The 7,500-nt window shown below is 51.1% G+C and overlaps 1 pseudogene across 1 annotated transcript in view; it reads right to left on the bottom strand.

Annotated features, from left to right (window-relative positions):
• The window catches only part of LOC311323962 (serine/threonine-protein kinase BRSK1-like), a 27,097-nt pseudogene that overhangs the window by 3,824 nt on the left and 15,773 nt on the right, over positions 1 to 7,500 (bottom strand). The window contains exons 13-16 of the transcript in view: positions 5,880 to 5,940; positions 4,106 to 4,397; positions 3,627 to 3,675; positions 3,347 to 3,470 (exon numbers count right to left, since the gene is read on the bottom strand). The product of the transcript in view is annotated as a serine/threonine-protein kinase BRSK1-like (transcript). The remainder of the gene's footprint in view (positions 1 to 3,346; positions 3,471 to 3,626; positions 3,676 to 4,105; positions 4,398 to 5,879; positions 5,941 to 7,500) is intronic.

The following is a 7,500-nucleotide window of genomic DNA, read 5'->3' as shown; positions in this document are numbered from 1 at the left end:
TTGCTATTTAAGGGGTTGACAGCCCACTCGCACTCCAAGCGCACTCCGCGCTAATTGGTTTGGGACGGCCCTTAACATGGCGAAGCTCGGCGTGAACGCGCAAACGGAGGGGGAGTGGATAGGGCGAGGGCTTAGGGGGTGGTTTGAGATTGGGCCGAAGTGTGTGTGAGGGGTGGGATCTGAGAGAGACAGACAGGAAGTGTGTGTGAGGGGTGGGATCTGAGAGAGACAGACAGGAAGTGTGTGTGAGGGGTGGGATCTGAGAGAGACAGACAGGAAGTGTGTGTGAGGGGTGGGATCTGAGAGAGACAGACAGGAAGTGTGTGTGAGGGGTGGGATCTGAGAGAGACAGACAGGAAGTGTGTGTGAGGGGTGGGATCTGAGAGAGACAGACAGGAAGTGTGTGTGAGGGGTGGGATCTGAGAGAGACAGACAGACAAAGGTTGTTTTTTCTAGCGGTTTTTAGATGTGAGTTAACAGTTAAAATATTCTCAACTCTCAGCTCAAGACTCAGAGTCACACTACTCACTGGCCCAGGCAGCCAATGAAATCACTGCCTGTATGACTGTTAATATGTCACTTTATTCGGCTTTCAGGGGAGGAAGTAACCATGCAGGTTCCCAGTATGAGATCAGTTTAACCAAATAGCACCCATTTGTCTTGTGTTCTGGAGTTTGGGGAGCCTGGATAACTATTCTAGAGACACAGACCTCTGTTTTACCCAGACTGCTTTGCTTCAGGCTGTTTTACCCAGGCTGCTTTGCTTCAGGCTGTTTACCCAGGCTACTTTGCTTCAGGCTGGTTTACCCAGACTGCTTTGCTTCAGGCTGGTTTACCCAGACTGTTTTTTTTAGGCTGTTTTACCCAGACTGCTTTGCTTCAGGCAGTTTTACCCAGACTGCTTTGCTTCAGGCTGTTTTACCCAGACTGCTTTGCTTCAGGCTGTTTTACCCAGCTTGCTTTGCTTCAGGCTGTTTACCCAGACTGCTTTGCTTCAGGCTGTTTACCCAGGCTGCTTTGCTTCAGGCTGTTTACCCAGACTGCTTTGCTTCAGACTGTTTTACCCAGACTGCTTTGCTGCAGGCTGTTTTACCCAGACTGCTTTGCTGCAGGCGGTTCTGAAGTGGCTGCATCTCGGTGTGATCGGCCCCAATGAGAGGAAGGAGACTCAATGAGAGAGACAGGAAGTGTGGGTGACGGCCAGACAAGAGAGTCTCTCTCTCCGCTTCTCTCTGTCTCTCCGCTTCTCTCTCTCTCTCAGCTTCTCTCTCTCTCTCTCCAAAGCTCAAATTCATTTTTTTGTCAGCAATATACAAGTCATTCCACACAGAGTCAAAAAAGTCATGCAGAATTTACAGGATGAAATTATGGAGCTGGATCAGAGTCTTTTGTCTCCTAACAGCACAGATCGTGACCGGCTTCAGCAGAAGAGACAGGAATTAGATTATTTTTTACAGGAACGAGCTAAGGGGGCTTTGGTCAGGTCAAGGTTCACCACTGTTAGGGATATGGATGCTCTCACATCCTTCTTCTTTAACCTGGAGACGTCCACCTCACAGGCAAAGCAGATGGTCTGTCTCCGTCTCCCTGACGGCACGGTGAGGACTGACCAGGCTCAGGTGAGGAAGCATGCATGGAGTCCTACAGCGCCCTCTTCAGGACGGAGGAGTGTAGCAGAGAGTGTGTGGACGAGCTGCCTCAGCTGACCTCGGTGACAGAGGGGTCCTGGAGGTGAACATCTCTCTGGAGGAGCTCACTGCTGCTGTGGGTCAGATGGCTGCTGGGAAATCACCTGGGCTGGACGTCTGGGAGCTGACCTCTGGGAGGTGCTTCAGGAGTGTTCTCAGACGGGACTGTTGCCGGCATCCTGTCGGTGTGCGGTGCCGTCACTTCTCCCAAAGAAAGGAGATTTGGCTCTCCTGCAGAACTGGAGACCAGTGGCGTTGTTGTGTGAGGACTACAAGCTCCTCTCGAAAGTTCTTGCCAACAGACTTAAGAACTTTTTGGAGTTACTGGTCCATAGAGACCAGTCGTACTGTGTTCCGGACAGATCAATCATGGACAGTATTTTTCTGATGTGAGATATGGTTGATGTGTGTAAATTATGCTGCATTGATGTTGGCATTATATATTTGGATCAAAAAAAGCATTTGATAGGGTGGACGGACCATGGTTACCTTTTTTCCACTTTGAGGGCGTTTGGTTTTGGTGAAGGTTTTTTGTCACTGTTGGGTTTATTGTATAAGGATTGTGTGTGTTTGGTTAAAGTGGGGGGGGGGCTGAGTGGTCCAGTGCAGGTGTGGAGGGGCATCAGGCAGGGGGGTCCTATTTCTGGACAGCTGTATACGTTAGCCATTGAGCCACTTGTGAGCAGGTTAAGAGCGAGGGTGTCGGGGCTGATGTTACCGGGGTCGCCTCAGCGTCCCTCGCTGGTGGTGATACGCTGACGATGTTAGCGTGGTCGTTAAAGACCAGGGGGATGAGGAGTCCCTGGGCAGCAGTCTCCTTATCTATGAACGGGCATCATCAGCCAGGATCACCTGGGGGAAGAGGGCAGCATTGCTGGTTGGCCGGGGGGCAGGTAGGGGAACTCCAACGTTGCCTGGGAACCTCAGCTGGGGCAGGCAGGGCTTGAAGGTCTTGGGGGGTTTTCTGGGAACTGAGGAGTTTCAGAGGAAGAACTGGGATGGGCTATGGAGAGAGTGTGTGCCAGACTGTCTAAGTGGAAATGGTTGCTACCACAGCTGTCCTATCGGGGGAGGGTCTTGATTGTTAATAACTTGGTCGCCTCGACCCTTTGGCACAGACTGACAGTCCTGCCTCCACCACGGGGCCTGTTTAGGGGATCCAGAGGGCAGTGGTGGACTTCTTCTGGTCGGGGCAGCACTGGCTGAGGGCAGCGACTCTGTCCCTGCCGGTAGAGGAGAGAGGACAGGGCCTGGTGGACATCGCCTCTCATATTAAATATCAGCTTTCAGGCTGCAGACGGCTCGAACCTCGAACCACTGACCCTTTGATCATTGAACGACCCGCTCTACCAACTGAGCTACAGCCGCCCCCTTTTATAAACTGACAGGGAACATAGAGGGGTTTGGGCGCATCTGGGGGGTGCAGGGGGTCCTCTGTTCTGTGAGGGAGAACTCTTTGGTTCTCGGGTTCTGATGTGGTTTTTATTTAACTTGTGACAAAAGGACAATGGGGTGAACATGCCTGGTTTTGGAAATAAAAGTTGTTGTTTTTGAATTCAAATTCTCTCTCTCAGCTTCTCTCTCTTCTCTCTCTCTCTCTCTATCCCATGAACACAGAGAGGTCTCTCCTCTGTGGAGGAGTCCTGAGCAGAACTCACAGAGAGGAAGGCGTGGACGATGTCTGCTTTGACGGAGCTCAGCGGCTTGTCTCTGATCACCACGAAGATCTGCTCCTCCTTCTCCATACTGATGAAGTTCCCGAACCACGACTTCTTAGCCAGCCTGGGGGGGGGGGGGGGGGCGTCGACACACACACACACACACACACACACGCACACACACACACACACACACACACACACACACACAAGGTACTGTTAAAATGAGCTGCTCCTGAGCAGAGAAGTGGCTGTAGGTTGTGTGTGGTCAGAGACTTACTCAGGGCTGGATTCCGGGGTCAGGCTGGACATGTCCTCTGAGGTCGGCACTGGAAACAGGCGCAGGGGTCGGGATGAGAGCAGGGATGAGAGCAGGGATGAGAGCAGGGGACAGACTACATGGAGGCCGGTCCTATACTATAGTAGACTTGTATGTATGTATGAATGTATATGTTCTAATTACTGTAGTAATATCATAGTAGGGCATCTGTGTTTTCATAGTAACCAGGCCTACCTGTCACATATTCGTTTAATGGGTCAATGAAAGTGAAATAAAACGATAACTTCTACTATCGGTACTGTAAGAGATGATATGCGTTCCTAGCCTCTTTTTCTTTTTTTTAAAACCTGCTTTACCATTCAGAATCAGCATCATCAACTTCTAGTTTAAAGGTATCTACGTAAATAACCCAGTTCTGCTATTACAGGAAGTCCCTGCACACCACCCGGTCGTGACCTTCGACCTCGCGACCCTCTCACCCTGCAGCTTGCGTCGGTGGAAGCGCGGCGACCCCAGCAGGTTGTTCTTGAAGGAGTTGAGGCGCGTCCTCCAGTGGGCGGAGCTACTGGCCGCCATGCCGCCGCTACCCCCGGGGCTGGAGGGCGGGGTGAGGGAGAGGGAGCCCACGCCCCCGCCGCCGCCGCCACCTCCCTCCGCCCGCGAGGAAGAGGAGGAGGAGGAGGAGGAGGGTGGGGTGGAGGAGGAGGGGTGGTGGGCGTGGTGGACGGGTGTGCCCAGCGGCGTGGGGAGCGGCGAGCCCTGAGGGGTGACCTGCGGGGGGGCAGAGTTGGGATAGAAGCTCTTAGTCACCGACTTGAGGACGGAGGAGGAGGAGGGGAAGAAGAGGAAGCGTGGGATGGGGGAGAGGAGCGGGGAGGGGGAGGGCGAGCGGGAGGGAGGGCCGTGGAGGGGGAGGGACTTGATGGGCTGCAGGTGGGGCCGGTCGGCAGGGGGGCCCTTGGGGGGCAGCGTCTGGGTCTTTGGGCTCTGAGGGGGTTTGAGCTTGTCCTGGGCGCGGGCCGGGCGCGGCGTGGTGGAGCTCTTGGGGCCGTCCTTGGCGTGGGGCGCGGCGGCGGCCGTGACGTCTGATTGGCTGAACGTGAAGACGGGGCTCTGATAGGACTGGGGGAGGGGGGGGGTGGGGGGTGGGATGTAACAGAAGAAGGAGAGAGAGAGAGGGATGGAGAAATGGAGAGAGAAGGATGGAGATGAGTCATGGTGGTGGCAGCAGAGTGTTATGGTGTGAAGACTCTACTGGAATGTACCGGAAATATCTGTCTCACTTCCTACCTTCTCGCATAGCAAATCCACTCAATATTAACAACTATAACCAGACCAGCAGCTGATGTCCAGGACCGGGGGACCAGAGCAGGTCTTTAGAGAGTCTGAGAATCTTCTGACTGTTTCCAACTTCCAGTTGTGGCCGTGTCTCTGTGACTGTGGGAGTAATAGCGCTACTCTGACTGCTGCTTTTGTTTCTGGCTGCTCCACAATGTTGAAATATCCAGTTTGGTAAAAGCTCATGACAGCTTCCATGTAAGAGAACCCTATGAGCAGAGAGAGGACTGTGGAACGTGTCCCAGGGCCCCGCATAATCAACATTAACCCTCGTCATAAATGCTAGTAACAAACAAGGTCGTCACAGCGTCGTTCCCGTGTCTGTGTCAGTCTGGGGATTAATGCTTGTGAGCGTGAACGTGATGTAGAGAGAGAGAGAGGGAGAGAGAGAGGGAGAGAGGGAGAGAGAGAGGGAGAGAGAGAGGGAGAGAGGGAGAGAGAGAGAGAGAGAGAGAAAGAGGGAGAGGAAAGCAGAAGTATGGAAATGCCAAAGGAACTCCGGGCGTGAAATACTTTGAGATAGCTGAGTCATGGTGCATATAATGTTGTGTGAAATGACTCAAGTGATGGAACAACTCGAGAGAGAGAGAGAGAGAGAGAGAGAGAGAGAGAGAGAGAGAGAGAGAGAGAGAGAGAGGGGGGGGGGGGGTTCATTTGCTTGGCTGAGCTACAGTTTTATAAAAACACCCATATGCATAGTAATCAATTGGAGCGTAATGGATTGAGATCAGAGATTAATTGAAAAGGGGGTGGCCAACAGAGCCTTACCCTGGGGATCAGAGGTTAATTGAAAAGGGGGTGGCCAACAGAGCCTTACCCTGGGGATCAGAGGTTAATTGAAAAGGGGGTGGCCAACAGAGCCTTACCCTGGGGATCAGAGGTTAATTGAAAAGGGGGTGGCCAACAGAGCCTTACCCTGGGGCTGCTCAGCGGACTGGACGACAGACCCGTGGACGCTCCGCTGACAGAACGAGACCTGCAACCACCAGATACACCACAAACACGAGTCAGCAGAAAATCTGTGTGTGTGTGTGTGTGTGTGTGTGTGTGTGTGTGTGTGTGTGTGTGTGTGAGTGTGTGTGTGTGTGTGTGAACGTGTGTGTGTGTGTGTTTGTGTGTACCTCTGGCTGTGTGCGCGTGTGTGTTTGTGTGTGTGTACCTCTGGCATTGTGTGTGTGTGTGTGTGTGTATGTGTGTGTACCTCTGGCAGTGTGTGTGTGTGTGTGTGTGTGTGTATGTGTGTGTACCTCTGGCTGTGTGTGTGGATGCGAGGGCAGGTCGCAGGTGAAACACACCTAATCCCACAGTACTGGGTCGTAAACAAAAACAAAAAAAGTAAAAAAAAAGTGCAGTAGCCCGCAAGTGCTAAAAGAGCTACAGTAGTTCAAGCTAAAGTGATGAGATACATTTTTAGGTTTCTTTTTAAGCTATTCAGCGAGCTGGCTTCCCTGATATCTATAGGTATTGTGTTCCATAGCTTTGGGCCATAATTGTCAAAGGCTGCACTCCCAGTCTTCTTCTGACTATTGCTGGGAACTTCTAGTGAACCAGCAGTGGATGATCACAGTGTTCTTAAAGGCACATAGTTGACAATGTAACTCGGTCCTCGTCCATTAAGGGCTTTGTATATTAGGAGGAGGACCTTCAAATCAACTCTACATGTTAGTGGAAGCCGATGCAGAGCAGCTCAGACTGGACTAGTGTGCTCTCTCCTCTTGGTTCTGGTTAACTGTCGGGCTGCAGAGTTTTGAATGAGCTGAAGTCTCTCTGTGGTTTTGGGGCGGAGGCCAGTAATTACAGTAATCGAGTCGTCTTGAAATAAAAGGATGAATCGATTTTTCTGCATCCATTTGATTTATAAATGTCCGTACTTTAGGTATGTTTCTAAGGTGGAAAAATGAGGTTTTCGTCACCTTGTTAGTATGGGACTTGAAGCTTAGATCTGAATCTAGGATAACACCAAGACTTGTAACCTCAGGTTTAATCCAGGATGTCAGTTTCCACAGATTTTTAAACAGCATTTCTCTTTTAGTTTTAGGGCCGATCAGTAGGATTTCAGTTTTGTCCTTATTTAGCTTTAAGAAGTTATTGCTCATCCATGTATTTATTGCTAGAAGACAGGTAGTAATGGAGTGAATAGCTGCAGAATCGTTTGGTTCAGCAGAGATGTACAGGTGTGTGTCATCCGCTATGCAAACATACATTGTGACTAACGACATCCCCAAATGGCAGCATTTATAGTGAGAATAGTAATGGGCCAAGGCAGCTCCCTTGTGCAACCCCCAAAGCAGGTGTCATGTTTCTCAGACGCATGATCTCCAAGCCTGACATAGAACTTTCTCCCTTTGGTGTATGTTCTGAACCACTTAAACACACAGTCAGACAGACCAACCAGCCTTTCAAGACGATTGATTAGGATGTCATGATCGATCGTATCAAATGCTGCACTTTGGTCTAATAGGACAAGAATGGAGACATTATTTGCATCAGTTTGAGGTCACAGATTATTTTAGTAAGAGCAGTTTCAGTGCTGTGG

Source organism: Borostomias antarcticus, assembly GCF_949987555.1.
Source record: "Borostomias antarcticus genome assembly, chromosome: 22".
Classification (NCBI taxonomy): domain Eukaryota; kingdom Metazoa; phylum Chordata; class Actinopteri; order Stomiiformes; family Stomiidae; genus Borostomias; species Borostomias antarcticus.
This window is presented reverse-complemented; position numbering and strand designations above follow the sequence as displayed.